This window comes from Diabrotica undecimpunctata, chromosome 8 (genome assembly GCF_040954645.1).
Source record: "Diabrotica undecimpunctata isolate CICGRU chromosome 8, icDiaUnde3, whole genome shotgun sequence".
Classification (NCBI taxonomy): domain Eukaryota; kingdom Metazoa; phylum Arthropoda; class Insecta; order Coleoptera; family Chrysomelidae; genus Diabrotica; species Diabrotica undecimpunctata.
The window spans coordinates 8,730,796-8,749,473 of NC_092810.1; the positions used below are offsets into that span (position 1 = coordinate 8,730,796).

The window sequence follows — 18,678 nt, forward strand, 5'->3', positions numbered from 1 at the left end:
AAAAAGCATTATTGCTGGTATGCTGTAAAGTTCGTATTGGAAAGCTTATACATATGTATTTTCAAATATTTTTGTTTAAATGTATTCCTTATTGAAAAAGATATGTTACAAATTGATACTAAAATGTTGCTAACACTCACTTTATTATTTTTCAGATTTTACGTGGCAACAGTACTAGTGACGCTTGTGAGACGCGCGACCCCTGCCAACATGGCGGCATTTGCATTTCGACGGACAGCGGCCCAATTTGCGAGTGTCGGAATCCCGACTATGAGGGAGAATATTGCGAAAAGGGTAAGTAGTTCTTTGTTTGATTCTTTCGTTTTATACAGTTTTTTCTTTATTTGAGGGTATGTGAAAATACTTTTATGGCCTTGAAGCGTTTCTTTTCTTTAAATAGATATGGGTAGATGAAAGGCGACGTATCATCTGTCTATACTTTTGAAAAAACAAAATTGTGATATCACAGATTTATTAAACTATATTTCATACATGAAGAATATTTTTTAAAAATTATATCTTGGTATTCTTTTTTGCTTTTACCTTTGCTACCATTTTTGTAAACGAAATAAAAGGAAGTCAACAACAGGTATATAAAAACTATAAAACTATAGTTATATAACAAAGATTCCGTTCAAAAACATAATGATTTAACAGATAACACTAATTACAAGAAATTTGCCAAAGTGTTTAGTGTGAAATAATTCTGCTTATTCATTGGCAAATTAATACCTCTATGAAAGGTTGTCACTCCATCTTTTGCGCAGTCGTAGGATACTTCTTTTGCCAATTGGTGACTTACCGCTTGCTATTTTAACGACACGGGTTTGCTCAAAATCACCTTGACCTGGTGTTGGACCAGGTGCAGAAGATGGAGAGTAACACTTAACCCAAATAAAACTTAAATGATTCTCTTGAGACACCCTAGTCGCAGCAGATTCACCTCACACAACATAGCCGGAAGAAACAACCTTAGACTCTGGGGCGACGGACTCCAACTCCGCGACCGGTTTGAGTACCTCGGTGTAGTGTTTACACAAACACTAAACTGGAGGCCCGATCTGGACATAGCTTGTAATAAGGCTAGGAGCAGAGTGGGTTTACTCAATGCTCTTTGTCGTAACATGGAAAGGACACCCTCACGTACACTCATACATACTTACGAAACATTCATCAGGCCGATGATCGAGTATAGATCTAACCTCTATATTTCCATACACCGTTACCTCACACAAAGACTGCTGTGATTGGAAGGGGAAATCCTGCATTGAGTAAACAATGATCGGCTCTCCTCTCTGAGCAGAAGTTACACAATCAAAACCATCCATGGCGAAAACCTCAGAGCCCAAAATATCTTGAAAACTACCTGCTCATCCATCGGCAATGTATTCAAAAGATGACCTAAACCGAAAATCTCTTTCCTACCCACTAAATTCCTGGCATTTGCCAGCAATGAACCTGATGAATACATTAACATCCTGTAGGCAACTTCTCTTTTTTACCGCCTTAACAATTAATAAATGCTCACTTTGAGCCAGTCTAGACAGGGAGAGATCAGTTTTCTGTGGTTTCCCGATCCCATTGCACAATTGTACCTGTCTATTGTAGAGGATACAGCCACAGCTGTGCTTACGCGAGGCACAATTATACGTTTACAAATTAAATTTAATTATAGACATAATAAATTTAGTCAAAAATTCTGAAAAGGAGCGTTTTAGCTCAATAACCCTTTCACCTCTGATTGTCCAGGATCCTCCTCCACAGACACACCCATGAAGCGATTCACCAGTAGAACCAATACAACGAAAAAGCCAACTCACCAAAGAAAAACAAACCACGTTCTGAAGAGGTAAAAAACCCAAAACAGGACCTCAAAACACAAACGAGAGAATATCCAACCATAAAGAAGGATCATCGAGGCAATGCGACAACTCTTGACCAGTCCGGTCTCGGTTCCCAAATAGGGTTTCCTGTCTCCTAGGAGTTCGATGTCGGGGCTCTGCTCCGGTTCTTTGAACTGAGACTCTGTAGCTGCATTGTCTCCACCCTTTAAAAAATGATTTATTTAATTTCCCATGTGAGAAATATCAATAATCCACCAACGATGGAATCTACGCAGAGGGCACTTCGAATTGACTGGTCCCACAGTGCCTTACAAAGTCCCTCTGTAAGGCAACGTGGGAATGGATAGGTGGTGGTACTTTTCCAGGTCCTTATCTCTATTAGGTTTAAATTAAATAATTCCAGCATCTCGAGAGGTTCGTGCAAGAAAAATGAAACAAATGATTATGCTTAAATCAAACAACGAAGTATTACAAAGAACAGTAATGTGAAGAGTAATCTTAATACGTCAAGTTATTATGGCCCATGGACGTTCCACACTATTACTGAAAAAACAACACCAAGGCAAATAACTCTGATACCAAATAAAGCGAAAAAAAAAATAAGTCAACCAAAGTTGCGCGATCTAATGGAGTTAACTAAATATCTCAAGAATTTTATCTCAATCTAAAACCAGAATCTGGGAACACCAAGGACCATACTCCAGTCATAGAACTATTTAGCAATGATTACAGCAGTAGTGGCGAATAGAGATCGTAGAATTTTTTTGTTATTTCTACGAGGATATTATATATATTCATTTTCCTATTTATCTTCCTAAGTTTCTACCAATTTTTGTTTAAAATATCAATAAAAATATGGAAACATGATGTACATTTGATATCTACATTCCTTCCAATAAATATCTTAGTAAAAGTAAGATTTGAAATAAACGCTTCAATTATTTCGTATGGTAACTTTAAAGCATAATTAAAAGTTCCGGAAAAATGGTTTTCGAACATTCTCAAAGGTTGCTATTGATTCGATGTTTGACCAACAAGCGAAAAAGACGTGTTTTAGGCACTTATTTATCGTGCTAGTTAAATAGTAATTATTGAAGTAAATTTAAAAGTAATTAAGTAAAAAACTAAGTGAAAGTGATTTGTATACTAAATATTGGAATCGTGAGTATCAGTGAATCATACTACATCGACAAAAGAATGAAAACCAAAAGCACCAAATTAATACAAAAACTTCGCAAATACATTGGTTTACTCGCTGCAGTGAAAACTTTATTGCCGGAAGAAGATTACGACTCATCGGTAAATAATTTCTCTAAAGAATAATAAGATCACCGTTGACTTCATGTTTGTTCCATCACATTCAGGTATACAAGGAATTGAAGAAGTAGATGAACTAGCCCGCTTAGCATCCTTTAGCCAGGACTTCATTCTTATTAATGAGTTTTTTTCAAGTCAGAAATAAAATATTAAATGTTGAGTACGTGGCGAAATAAGTGGAGTGCATGGCAAGGAAATTAAACAATTAGGGAAACCGTGGCTCCAACCCAGAGAGAATAGACACGACCAAGTGAGAATAGCGCGTTTGTGGCCCAATGTGTGACAATTGTCAAGTAACACTCTCCGTGGAGCATATACTAATTCGGTGCAATATACAAGACATATGAAGCAGCAAGAGGAAAGCACACTGTCCCAAATAATATAAAGGAAGCCTTTGGGAAAATTATGAACATTAAAAAACACAATAAGTTATCTTAAAGACTCAGGAGTGTGTCAATTATTGTAATTTTTTCTAACTTAACCTGTATTATATTTTTTAGGTCGCTAATAACCCTTGTGGTTGCAGCTTAAATAAATAAAAAAAAAAGGTTGCTATTCACCACTTTATAGTATTATATATAAATCTTAGATGTACTCTAAAAACCAAATTAAAATAATTAAATTTCGGCTCGATATCTTCAAAGAGAAATTCTCAAAACTTTACATTCTAAATTGCGTGACACAACTGGCATGTTACATCTGAACAGCGCCAAATAATTTTCAAAACAAATCTTTTTTCGCATTTTCCGACATTATCAAGACACCAAAAAGAAACATTTCCACCATTTGAAACGAAAAATGTAGCTACTTCGCACAATCTGGACAAAAAAAAACAATCAAATAAAAGAAACGACAAAATAAACAAGGCTCGCCCCTTTCACATTACTCTTCTTTGTAATCCTTCGTTGTCGGATTTAAGCATAATCATTTGTTTAATTTTTCTCGCACGAACCTCTCGAGATGCTGGAATTATTTAATTTAAACCTAATAAAGATAAAAATTCTTTATAAAGATACAAAATAGTTACAAAGAAGTGGGTCAGTATACACAAAGGAATTTTTGATTTAACACGTTCGCGACGACGCAGAATTCCGGGATTTTACCACTCAGCCGTATATATATATATATATATATATATATATATATATATATATATATATATATATATATATATATGCAACTCATTGCAAGACCTACTTCAAAAATCACGGAATTTTGACGCTTCCCTCTTTATTTATTTTGGAAACGGTTTGTTTGATTCGCAAGCATCTAAACATTTTTCCCGATAGACCTGATCATGGCTACTCCATTAGAAATTCGGATTGTAACGTTTATTTACCGATTCCGTCCACTCAGCTAGTAAAGAATTCTATTCTATATAGTGCAAAAAAACTTTATAATCACTTTCCAAGAGAAATTAAATCCGCAACATCTTTCATATTTCAAGTTTCGTAAGATGACAAAAATCTATCTCTCTGAAAGACCATATTATTCAATTGACGAGCTTCCTAATGTATAACAAAGAAACAAAATTAATATTGTTTATAATTACATCTGGGTGTTTCAAGCAGTGGCTAGAATTTGTCTCATTTGTTGTTGTCTGTACAAATTATGTAAGTGATACAATAATTTTACTAATTTAAAATTGTATTGTTCTGTTTTTTTATTATATTTGTTTTTGTTTTATACTTTTCATACTTTTTGTACTTTTTGACTGATTTTTTTTAAGCTTTGTCCATAAAATTGTTCAATAATTTTCAGTGGCAATAAAGCATATTTCTATATATTTTAACTAACAATTTCTATTTTGACTATTATCAATATATTTTTTATATGTTTGAAACCATATTATTCCATTTAAAAGATATTTTTTGTATGTACCACCCGTGGTACACGCAGGCTGTAGTAAACATTCTTCAAGAAGAAACTTCGTGTACCACTGGCGGACACAATGTGAAGTCTTGGGTGTCGTAGTATTTTATTGTATTGAAATGTGGTTCCTTTTGGAAAGGATTTTACATCGAATGTGATGTATGAAAATTGCTAAAGTTCTACTTGATGGTAGCTACTTTTTTTCCTTAGAGGACAAAAACCGAAAAATTTAGGCCATGTCTTGATCGGATTTAGGTGTAACTAAGTTAAATTATGAAATGTAGCATTTAACTAGAAATATTTTAAAGATTATTCAACAGCAAGGAGTGATAAATGATGCTGAGATTATCGATGTCAGTACGTCCAAAAATTTGTAGGTAAAATCTATCATTGAACACCAAATAGTTGGTTTCCACCAAATAGTTCGTGGAACTCATCAAGTTGGTGTTTGACACCAACTATTTGGTGTTGAATGTTTTTACCTACAGATATTTGGAACCGCTATTTCATTTTCTATTTCTCCCCTTTTGGTTGGTTTCGCCTTAGAAGACCTTATTGTAGATAGACTCAGTCTATCTTAGATTACAAATTACTCACAGACTTAGATTACAAAATTCCTTTTGTCAAGAGGTATGTTGACGACTTGATTATGGCTGTACCCACTAATCAAATTACTCACACCCTTTCTGTCTTCAATGAATGCAATCCCCACTTGCAGTTCACATGCGAGATGGAGATAAATAACACCATTCCGTTCCTTGTCATGTTAATTGTACGGGGTGTTGACAACATCCTAAGAACCAAATGGTTTAGAAAAAGCATTGCTAGCAATCGCTTCCTTAATTATTATTCCTTTTATCCTAAAAGATTTAAACACAACCTCGTTCAGGGATTAGCCTTAAGGACTCATAAGTTGTCACATCCTTTATACAGAAGGGAAGCCACTCAGTTAATTAAAACTATATTAGTTGAGAATTCTTACCCAACTATTCTTATTAATAGATATCTTTTTTCTACTGCAAGGTCCTTACCTAACGCGACTTATACCAATGTGGGAGATTTGCATAATAACATACTTGACAACAATGAACTCCTTGATGAGGAATCCACATCTGAGTCTTCTCCTAAATATTTCTCATTACCCTATTTTCCACAAGTTACAGAGAAACTTACTAAATTGTTTAAACCCCTATCTACTAAAATAGGCATCAAAAATTGTAAAACAGTTGGAAATCTTTTTTCACGTACCAAAATACCTTTAGATATTTGGGAGAAATCAAATGTAGTATATAACATTCCATGCAAAGACTGTCATTTGAAATATATTGGCCAAAAGAAAAAAACCCTTAAAGGGCGTGTTATATCCCATAAGAGTGATATCAGATGCAACAAGAACTCTTGTGCTCTCAGTACCCACTCTATCTCTTTTAACTACCAAATCGACTTTGAGAATATTAAATCTCTAGGAACTGAGAATAATTTCTATAAGAGATCCTTCCTGGAAATGTGTCACATATTAAGGAAAAAAAAACTCCATGAACAGACGTACTGCCATCGATAATCTCAGTATCATTTATTTCTCTTGCTGTTGAATAATCCTTAAAATCTTACTAGTTAAATGCTACATATTATAATTTAACTTATTTACACCTAAATCCGATCAAGACATGGCCTAAATTTTTCGGTTTTTTCCTCTAAGGAAAAAAAGTAGCTACCATTGATTCTACCTTGATACTTCTAAATTAAATCCCTATATTCATTTCAACGAGAATTTTAGCAATTTCATACATCACATTCGATGTCAAATCATTTTCAAAATTAACCACATGGTGAGAACAAATTCATATCACATTATATTTCATTAATATTCACTAATTCGAGGTTCTCCAACAATGGTCATCGGTACTTTTTATTTCTAACCTTCTTTTTAATTAGATTTATAAATAAATTGACTTTTCTATTCTGTCTTGTAAACATAAATTTGTCATCTAGTTGATTTTTCGCACAAAGATTGTTTCCCAAGCCATATTATTTTTTGTTTTGCTCTTCGGAGTAGTAGATCCCTATCTGTCAAAAATAGGCGCCGTTTTTAATTACTTTGGTGTCTCTAACAATACAGTTAACTTTCCATGATTTTTTCTATAATTTTTTTTTCGAATTGTTTCACTAAGCTCAATTAAAAACAAGTTACTTTTTCTCCTGGTTTCATGTTTTGATATATTGTACATCAGCAATAGAATAGAATTATTTTATTATATTATACTGTTCTTTTTAACATATTGTGACATTTTTGTGAATTTTTAATGTTTGTATAAATTTAAAAAACTCTGAATGTGTTTTTTAACTGTAACTTTTATTGTATTTATGAAATGTATTCTATAACACTTCAACATATGCATTTGACATTGTTTGGCATCAATATATGACTTTACAATCATTAGAACTGAAGAAGTGCAGAAATACTGCACGAAACGTTTTCTATTAAAAGATTGAAATAGTTTTTTCATTTTTTATTTCTCCTTGACCGATATCCTCATTTCAGTGAGATTTTAATCTCACTCATATTGTACATATATATATATATATATATATATATATATATATATATATATATATATATATATATATATATATATATATATATATATATATATATATATATATATATATATATATATATATATATATAAACTTCGTTCGAAGAAGCGGTCGTATTTTGCTACGCTCTGACAAATTAAAATTTAATTGATTTAAAATGTGCTTTTAAAAACCAAAGAAATAATTCATTGTGATTGTTTTTTTAAACATTCAAGTAAGTGATAACGCTAAATTTGTAGTTTATTATCAATTTAATAATTATAAATCATATCTAAAACTAGCACAAAGTTAATCATGCCTAATACATCGCTTTGCGCTAATTGTTCAAAGCTAACTTCTACCTCCATAGAAAGCTCCAGTTTGATGGCTGTAAGAAACCAATAGACATTGCTTGTACGGATCTGTCGGTCGATGATCAAATAATGAGGCAAAAAGTACGTGGGACACTTTGCAATGCATGTAGTTCAAACCTTGGGAATATTACTCAAATCAAGAGTCTACCAGTCGGGTTTAAAGCGGACATTAAGAAGAAAATTAAAGACTTTGATATTAAACTATCTGAATTCAGCAATAAATAAAATCAATTTTATTCTAATACAACAGTATTTACCGACAGCATTGTCAGTGAAGCCGCTGACTGCATACGCTGCCCCGGTGGAACAATGACGCAACTACAAAAATGTAACTTTTCAGGAGAGCCAAAAATATAAAATTATTTTACAACACCTCATGCAATGAAGCATAATGAAGTTACTGGATTAGTATTGCAGTTATACTTAGCCACCGTGATATACTGTAACTCTACTACACATTCGAAATGAATTCTCAATTTTTCATCCCTAAATTTGATCCCCAATTGCAATTACCTCATTGTTGCCACAAAATAACTGAGGCTAATTGTAATTGGGGATCAAATTTAGGGACGAAAAGTTAAGAATTTAGAATTTAGTTTTAGAAATAAAAATTTAGAATTTAGTTTTAGATAGATAAAATATTCCACATACATACTCATTTTGTATAATTTTTGGTTACCTAGCTAGTTTTGGAAGGTGGCATCGAAATAAGAACAAAATGTCATTGAAAAAGTTTAATAAACAAATTAAAAATTGTAGTAAAAGCAAACATTTTTAATAAAAAGGAACTTAAAAATAAAATTCAAATTACAAAAAAAGTATCAACGAAAAATTGAATCGAATGAATAAATAGGCTTAACAAAATCCAGGAATATGTTTTGGAGTCAAATGTTTTAAATCTTTTAGTTTGTTATCAGCTAGAGGAAATTTTGAAGAGTAAGCCCTACACAACTGACTATTCGGTGAAAACAATTCGGATTAACTCAGACCCCTTCTTTTTTGGCAAACATGTTACTAGCAGTAACTACTGTTACTGGCACTAGTTACATATATTAAGTAATATAAAGCCGTCAACGCTTTTAAACTTTCTGTGGACAATTCTTTTGGTAACCCTAAAAACAATATTTGAAACAGATAAAAGCTTTTGTGTTTTTGGATACACTTTTAAAAGTGCTGAGTTTTTTACCGATTTCCAGAGAAATTTTTTTATTTTGTTTACAAAACAAAACATACATACATTTTACAGTCCATAGGTTTTTTTCAAACAAATACTGTTGGAGTTTTTCCAGCTCTACCCACACATATATCAAATATTTTCAAATTCCTGTTCCGTTTACTGACCGTTGTTGTATTTAAAAGGGAAATCATTATAAATCGAAAACGGTAAATATTTTAGAAGTTTTTCCAAAATAAACAATTCAAAAAAAAATTATTTTGTTTATCTAAAAATCCTTTATAAAACGTATATAATTTAAAAGAATTTCTATTTTATCGAATTTTAAATCAATAATTGGAAGTTACTATTATCATAATTTGTACATACAACTTTCATAAAAAATAAGTCACTTTTGGAGAGTCGCTGACTTTTTGCGTAAAGTCGTCTTATGAAATCGACCTACGTATAAAACCAGCGTAATTCTAGTTTGGCAAAGCTCGAGTTTTGTATTATATTTTTTATCGATCACCAAATTCTCAGTCAATTTTTTAGGATCAACAAAATTTTCAAAAGAATTAAAAATTAAATTTTTAAAATAATAAACTTCTTGCGTGAACGAGGCCGGTCTTTTCACCAAATAAATATCTAAGGAATAGATTTATATATATATATATATATATATATATATATATATATATATATATATATATATATATATATATATAAGCTCTGCCGCTTCCCGCATTTCGATCGTCATCTTTTTCTATCTCTCCAGGTGTCTTCATCAATGGCTGTCTTTCATGGTTTCCATAACACCTTGTATCCAAGACTTGGCTGGTCTTCCTCGTTTCCTTCTATTACTTGTATTGTATTCCATAGCTAGTTTTGGCCATCTGTTGTCGTCCATCCTCTGTACGTTTCCATACCATATTAACTGTCTAGTTTTTATTCTTATAGAAGTTGTATGTACTCTATCGGTTTTTCTTCTAATTTTAGAATTAGGTATACGTTCTACTCTTGATATACGGCAAGCTCTTCTCAGGTAATCCATTTCAACCGTGTCAACTTTTTTCTTTCCTTTTACTGTTATTTGCCAACATTCTGCTCCATATGTAAGAATGGGCTCTACAATTACTTTGTAGATAGTCATTTTAGTTCTCATAGTAGCTTTGTTGGACCAAAGTATCGAATTCAGAATTTGAACACTCTTCCTGCCTTGTTGCACTCTACAGTCTATATCTCGTTCCGTTGTTCCTTTACTGCAGATAATACTTCCCAAATATTTGTATTCGTAGCACCTTTTCATTTGTCTAATTTCCAAATCCGGGTCTTCCTCGTCACTGCCTATTCGCATATATGCTGTTTTAGACATATTCATATTCATCCCCCATTTTTCGTATTCATCTTTGAGCTTTCTAAGCATATAATCTGCATCTTCTTCACAGCTTGCAATTAGTACTTGATCATCTGCAAAGAACAGCGTTGTCAGATAATGGTTGTTAAGCTTCAACCCCATTCCCGCACATTTTTTTGGATATATATTTTGAATAGGGTGGGGGAAAGACAACATACTTGTCTCAAGCCTTTCGTTACTGTAAATACCCTTGAGAAAGTATTTCCTGTTTTTACAGTGCTTTGAGGACATTTATAGATGTTCAGTATTACTTTTAGATATGTTTTACTAAGGTCGGTTTTCATCAAGACACTATATAAGAGTTTTAAAGGAACTGTATCATAAGCCTTCTCCAGATCTATAAATACCAGATGCTGTTCAGGAGGTTTCGAGGTTTCGAGCTGTTCGTTTTTCAATTACTTGTTGAAGGGTAAATGTGTTGTCCACGCACGATCTTCCTGCTCTGAAGCCACTTTGTTCTTCAATTTCTTACTCCTCTTCTATTCTTCTTTTCAATATACGACCATATAACCTTCCCAGCGAGCTAGTTACGCTAATGCCTCTATAATTTCCGCATTCTTTTCTGTCTCCCTTTTTATAAATGGGGCTAATGTGGGCCAAATTCCAATCGTCTGGAATCGTTTGGAGTTCAATTAAGCATTTATTAAAAATATTCACTTAGCTTTCCAAAAGAGCATCCGGTCCATGTTTCACCAACCCGATGGAAATGTCTCCAGGCCCAGGTGTTTTTCCATTTTTCATTTGTTTCAATTCTTTTTTCATTTCTTCATTGTTTATCTTATGCACCTTTAGATTTATTTATAAAATAAAATGTATCAGTCTTTTCGCGTTAAATTATGTGGCAGTTACTTATCTGTAAGATAAATGTAAAATTTATTTCGGAACACACCAATATTTAATTAATTGTCAAAGAAACCACAATAATATTTTAATATCTCTTTTAATTATACAATTTGTGGTGGCAGGACTAAATTAAATTATGTGAAGAAAAATTTAATAACGAATAAAAAATAATAGATGTTTAATGATTCTTTTCGGGTTTTTCCATAACACTAAAATATTATATAAAATTAGCTCAAACATCAACGTCAAAAAGTTGACGTTGAAATTTTGATCTCTTGCTAGGTTATACTCGTAGAATGTTGCTTTTCCATACATAAAAAAGTTATGTTGCATATCTGGTTCTAATATGAAATTCATTACAGAAATTGGATTGTTTAGTGGACTTCTTAAAAATGGCTTTACTTTATAATCAGGATCTCCTTGTAAGAACCCATTTCTACTATCTCCATTTAAACTTCTTATCAAAAATACAGAATAATTTATTCCTACCTGGTAAGTACCTAGAAAAACATATCCAAGAAGTATCACGGAATTGTCAGAATTTAAAATCAATATTCCATATATTATATAGAAGATTTATTGAAAGTTTTGAAAATTTCCTACTACACTCACTTTCCTAAGTCTTTTTTATATATAATTGAATGTATTTTATAATTATTAAAAGAATCTGACAACCTAGGTGCTATGTGCATATTTTTCATTTTGGAGTCCAATACTACTATTATTGAATCAATAGCACCAATATCTCTTAAAAATAGTTATTTAACCAACAAGTGTATTAATAAGGGCGATTAACAATTGAGATATTTTAACGCGTGAGCGAAGCGAGCGTGTTAATGTTCGAGATTCTTAATCGCCATTTTAATTCACGAGTTCGTTACAAAACTTTTCCGTTGACCGTACTTTTCAGAAATAAAGATATCTTAGTTTAAATATTTATTTACTTAACGATAAACAACAATTTTTTCAGCTTTCATTGACTTTATTCAAAGTTTCCTTAGTGGTAGTTTTATTAGAGTAAACATTAATATTCGAAATGGTGCAATTACTGAAATTAAAGGAAGATATTGATAAACGATTATCTGCTGTATAGCATTTTGACAAATTTATATTTAAGTTTTCTTGGACCTCTGTATCAGAATTATGAAAATATTAAATCCCCAAACTAAGTAAATAAAAATATTTATAAACATACTTTTATAATCATTTATTAACAATTATGTACAATGTTTTCTCAGAATATAGATCACTGCCGGTTTGCTTAATCTTAACCTTTTAAAAAAGTCTTTATCATTACAAAAATTAAAATATTCAATTCTGCATTAAATATTATATTTTAGCACTAAGTTTATAAACATTAAACATCATACTGATCATACTCTTCGATTTCAATAAATCTTCTAATATCCATGTCTCTAACCTACAACAAACAAAAATATTTAGGTTAAATTTTTATTTCGCGATAACCGAAATAGTCGTTGTAGAAATACAATCGAAATATAATTTAAGTTTCTTTAGAATTAATAAAAACAATAGGAGTAATGCCCTATATCAGTGCATCTCTTTCGACGAAGTGAAATAATAGGCATGATGGCGTCTGGTCACGTGATGAAAACGGAAGCTGCCATTGGATTTCGATGTGTAAGTTTCAAAAAGATTGGCTTGTTTAAAACGGAACTGATATTTGTGAAAGCATTTTAATAGAGATACTGGTGTTTCTTATTTGAAATGTTTGTTCCTACCATAAATATACCTTACTTACTTACTTACTTACTTCGTGGCATTACAACCCTTCTTCCTGGATTTTAGCCGACTCGACAACATGCCTCCATTGTTTTCTGTCTTGAGCAACCTCCATCCAATTCTCCACGCCCATAGTGCTTAGGTCTCCTGCTATATTATCTCGCCACCGGAGACGACGGCGTCTGCGTGCTCTCCTTCCAGTTGGGACTTCCTCCCACACCAGTCTTACTGTTCGTTCGTCAGAATGTCTTCTGAGGTGTCCTGCCCATTGGAGTCTTCTGGACTTTATTTCTTTTATGATTTTGGCGTCTCGGTAGAGTTATTCGAGCTCTTTGTTAGTTCTTATCCTATATTGTCCTGATGCTTCATCCAGCACAGGGCCAAAGATCTTCCTTAGGATTTTTCTTTCCCAAACACATAGTCTCTCTTCGTTTGCCTTTGTTATCGTCCACGTTTCGCTTTCATACATCACAATGGGTCGTATGATTGTTTTATAGACCTGTATCTTCGTACGGCTTGTTAGTTGTTTCGATTTTATAAGGTTTTGGAGGGCAAAAAGACATCTGTTGCCGGCCTGGATCCTGTTGTTTATTTCTTGTGATCCGTAATTGTCTTCAGTTATTGTTGTTCCAAGGTACTTAAATTAAAGTGTGAAGTTAAAGTCATCGTTGGTGATGTTCTGACCAATTCTGTCTCCGCTTTGGTTATTGCGGCTCATATACATATATTTTGTCTTGTTTTCATTGATTTGGAGCCCCATCTTCTCTGCTTTCTTCGTCGAACCTCACGAAAGTCTCCTTCATCCTTAATCGTGTGTTTCCTATTAGATCGATATCGTCTGCAAATGCCAGTAGTAAGTTTGGTCCTTCTCGATGAAATACTGTATTCGGTTTTTCGATTCTTGCACTTCTGATTATGTGTTCTAGAGCTAAGTTGAAGAGTTGTGGTAAAAGTGCATCTCCCTGTGTTAGTCCATGTCTCCGAGTATTGTTGTCTAACTCTCACGTTACATCGATACCGTTCCATACACATCCGTATCAACCTGACTAGTTTTTTTTTTTTGAAAAGCCAAGTTCCTGCATCGCTGTCCACAGTCTGGCACTGCATATGCTTGTTTAAAATCTATGAACATCTGATGAAGCTCACGATTAATCTCCCAGCATTTTTCCATAATCTGTTTTATTGTGAATATCTGGTCAATGGTAGAGCGGCCCGGTCTAAATCCGCATTGATAATCTCCGATGATTCCTTCTGTGTATGTTTTGGTTCTTTCTTAATATACCTTACGCATACCTTAAATGCGTAATTTTATGAAGAATATAACGGCGTGCGTAACTCAAAAGCACAAAAAGTGGCGCTTTGGCGACTTTGATACTATTCTTCGTTCACAAATTGTTGAGAGCACGAAATATGCCTTAAACTCATAAAACGGTCGTAACTCATAGGCGTTCCTTAGGTGTTTATTAATTAAATAATAATATAATGTTTTAATACTGTTATATATAATATTGATAATATTTTAATACTAATATATTTAGCAAAAAAACAATTAAAACTTTCACGACTAATGTTGGTTATTATATTATATTAATAAAAATAAGATTTTAACCATTAACAATTTTGTAAATAAGAATACCTTATCTCTTTGGATATTTCAATACTAATCTTCGCGTTTAATCACTTTACTAGAAAACCTGGAATTCATATCCGAAGGTACTATTCGTTGCAAAATAATTAAGATGGAATTCCCCAGATTTTTAATAATATAATTATATTCGAAACTTAACTTGAAAGGGTGAAGTTATTACGAACGAAAACAATTTTTTTGTTTAGTACGTTTTTGATCGCATGTAATTTACGGCTCGTCGGTGTTTCCGCGTCTACGGCAGTAATTAGCGTCTCGAATATTTCTTTTGCAAATTATATGCAGTGCGTGAGTGATTTTTTATTCCATATACCTACGAACATATACGTACCTTTCGCTCGTGCTCGTTTTGTTGGATTGTTTGTGATGGCTTCATCATCAAGTTTTACACCGGTACTGTTGCGTACAGTTAGTAAGTCTGTCTATTCACCAAGAGAGAAGACTATTGTCCTGAATGTTCACGATGCTCTGGTTTCTCAGAATCCCACAAACACTGTTCGCAACATAGTCGAAAGTTGTGCCAACATGACTGGCGTAGGAGAGTCATAGAGGTTCCTATCAGAAAGAAAAAAACACGGTATAGTTTTTTACCAAACACAAACGAACACTTAAAGAGAGGAAAAAAGCCTATTGAAATTGATGAATTTGCCAAAAATGGTATTCGAAGGAAAATTCATGGATTTTTTTTCAAAAAAGAAATACCAAACCTAAACAAAATTTTACAAGAAGTTAGAGACGACCCAGATTTGCCTCTTATCGGACGAACTAAATTGTGGCAAGTTTTAAAAGAATTAAATTTCCGGTGGGATAAATCAGACCGAAAATCACTTTTGATTGACCGGGAGGAGAAGATGATGTTGGAGAAAAAATTATCTAAGATTCATACGAAAATTCTGGGCTGAATAAAGGCCCATCTTCTACCAGGATCAAACGTGGGTAAACTAAGGTCATACTCTAAAAAAAATTTGGTCAGATAAAAATATATTAAGCTCCAGGCAAGCCTTTATGGAATCCAACAGCACAAAAGACTATCACGAGGAGATGACAGCTGATGTTTTCGAAGAGTATTTTGAGCAAATGATTGAACACATAGCACCAAATTCAATAATTATAGTATTAGATAATGCACCTTATCATTCACGACTAGTAGAAAGACTTCTAACGAATGCGTGGAAGAAACAGGATATTCTTGACTGGCTGCAGAATAAGTATCTGCCTAACGAAGATGAAATGGTAAAAGCAGAACTTTTAAAAATTGCCCGGCAACACAAATCTAAGTTCAAGAAATACGTAGTTGACAAAATGGCGGAAAGGCGAAACATCACAGTCTTTAGACTTCCACCCTACCACTGCGAAATAAATCCAATTGAACTCATTTGGGCACAAATGAAAAGTTATGTGGCTAGAAAAAATACGTCATATAAAAATGTACGTGAATTGTTATACGAGTCTTTATAACATATTACAAAACAAAACTGGAAAGATGCAGTAAGACATGTAATAGAAGAAGAACAAAAAATGTGGGATCTTGATAACATAATTGATGCGACCGTAGAGATTATTAACCTAATTATTAACCCTCAAGATTCCGAAGTTAATCCTATTTATTTTGAATTTGAATAGTTTTCTAATCGTAATTATATAAGGTAAGTAATAGTAGTTGTTATCGTAAGGTATTAAAGGGGAAAGGCGCAAAATGTCGCCTGTCAAAATGTTCAATGTGTTTTAAATGTATCCATTTTTTTTTCAAATCCTGAGAAAACTAAAAAGCATTTTTGAAAAATTTAAAGGCAGAATGAAATATTTTTTAGAATAAATAAAAAGTTTCTTTTGCATGCAATATTTTCAATTAAAAATTATACTATATTTTCTCTTTTATTTTCACCCCTGTTACATAACATATTAAAATAAACATTGTAGAAGTTTTCAGGAACTTTCTTTCCTGAGTAATAATGTAATCTTTCACTCTCCGTTTAAATTTTTTAAAAATATTTATTAGTTTTCTCCGGATTCGAAAATAATGGATACATTTAAAAGACATTGGAAATTTTGCCAGGCGATATTTGGCGCCTTTTTCCTTAATTAAATAAATGTATCTTTTACAAATGGCAAGAAACTTTTTATTTTTGAATAAAATAAATAAGTTTTATTAAAAAATACAATTTACATAAGTACAATTTAAAAAATATATTTATTTAGTTCAAATAAATGTTTCAATCATATACTCTACGACACTGGTCGTTCATCTCTAACCATTCAAAATACCCCCGTAATAGGATTATAAGGTATTGTATTCCTTCAGATATAAGGTGGGTTAGTCGAAAACATCTTAAACCGTCAGTTTCAGGTTGGTTTTTACTATTATATCGTATTACCTATCCTCTCTGTATTTCAGTTTTCTAATTAGGGTTAAACTTGTAGTGAGCTATCAACAAATTGTGAACCGACTGTAGAGGCCCCAAATATTCTGCAGATTTGGTGACTTAGTCCGGGTCTTAAAGGGCTATGCAGGAATGCAGTTGTTGACTTGAGAGATTTGACTACATTACTGATTTGCAACATTGGACATGTCGGATTGTTAAATCTTGCCCTATAAGGGTATCTTGCGACATTGTACATGTGGGATTGTTAAATTGTTACGCTATAAATGTATCTTTACGTATCTTGTGGTACATAAAGGATTTATATTTAAAGAGTTTGTATTTGAAAAATGTTTTGAAGAGTTACGGTTTGATTTCTACATCACGTTTCTTAATAATAAGCAAATATTGCCAAGTCAGCAATATTTTTATTAAAATTTCACCTACATAAATCACGGAATAAATCTATAATAAAATCTTTACCGAATCCGCATACCCGTTACATGTAAAATGTGAAGGAAACCCGTAAAGTAAAAGTAAATTGTATTATCGATTTGTTATTTTATGTTCTCCGACCACGTATTCTTCTGGTAAATTGGATATAGGTAACTGGGACGTAGAAGACCAATCTGACAAATAAAAATTGTAGTAACATTGGAAATGTACAACTCTCGTAGGAAATGACGGATATGTTACACTACAAACAATCTATATCGATGAAATAGGTACTTAATATTGATATATATTAAACTTTTCTATTTTATTATTAGAATAACATCGAGGAACATAATATAAACTTTATTTTTAATAAAGATATTTAATGTTTATTGTAGTTATTGTGACAAAAAGAGAAGGAAAAAGTACATTACTGCTCGATAAGGTTTTTGTAATTCAGTTCCGCTCATTATCTCAAGATTATTAACCCTTAATTACGATAAGTAACCAATTTTTTTATATAAAAAACAAACAAATTTATTATTTGCATTTGTTGCATGGTTGAACATAATGGCTCCAGTATACGTTGGGCCAACTACTTGGCCAATGAGTTGGGCCAATAAGTTGGGCCAATAAGTTGGGCCAAGTAAGAACAGTGATTACACGTTGGTAGAGTTGATCAGTCTGCATGAACCTTTCAGTGAGTAGAGTAAACTCTGATTGCGCTTTTAATTTGTATAGAAAAGTGTACCAAACAAAGGTAATTAAAAAACAATTAGTCCAGTTACTGTGGCATTTTTCCTTTAAATTTTTTATAACTACACCGATTTATCTGAAATTTTTACAGTGGGTAGTAAATTACTTAAAAAACATAAGTTATATAGTGCCGATGTGTGCTTCTACCCCTGGGGTGGTTGGCACCCCATCTAGGGGGTTGAACGTTTTACACTTAAAATAACCCCGGGAATTGATAGAGAATCAAATTTTAAACAGAAAATGTCATATAAATTTTTTTCGCTAAATCAATACTTTTTGAGTTATAAGCACTTGAAAAAGTAAACTTTTCGCAAACAAAAACATGTTTTCTAATGATTTTGT

At 32.5% G+C, this 18,678-nt stretch overlaps 1 protein-coding gene across 1 annotated transcript in view; it reads left to right on the top strand.

Moving 5' to 3' along the window:
- Positions 1–219: 219 nt before the first annotated feature.
- LOC140449240 (neurexin 1-like) overlaps positions 220–18,678 on the top strand; it is a 412,155-nt gene continuing 393,696 nt past the window's right edge. The window contains exon 1 of the mRNA XM_072542432.1: positions 220–294. The gene's annotated coding sequence lies outside the window, so the exon portion shown is untranslated. The remainder of the gene's footprint in view (positions 295–18,678) is intronic.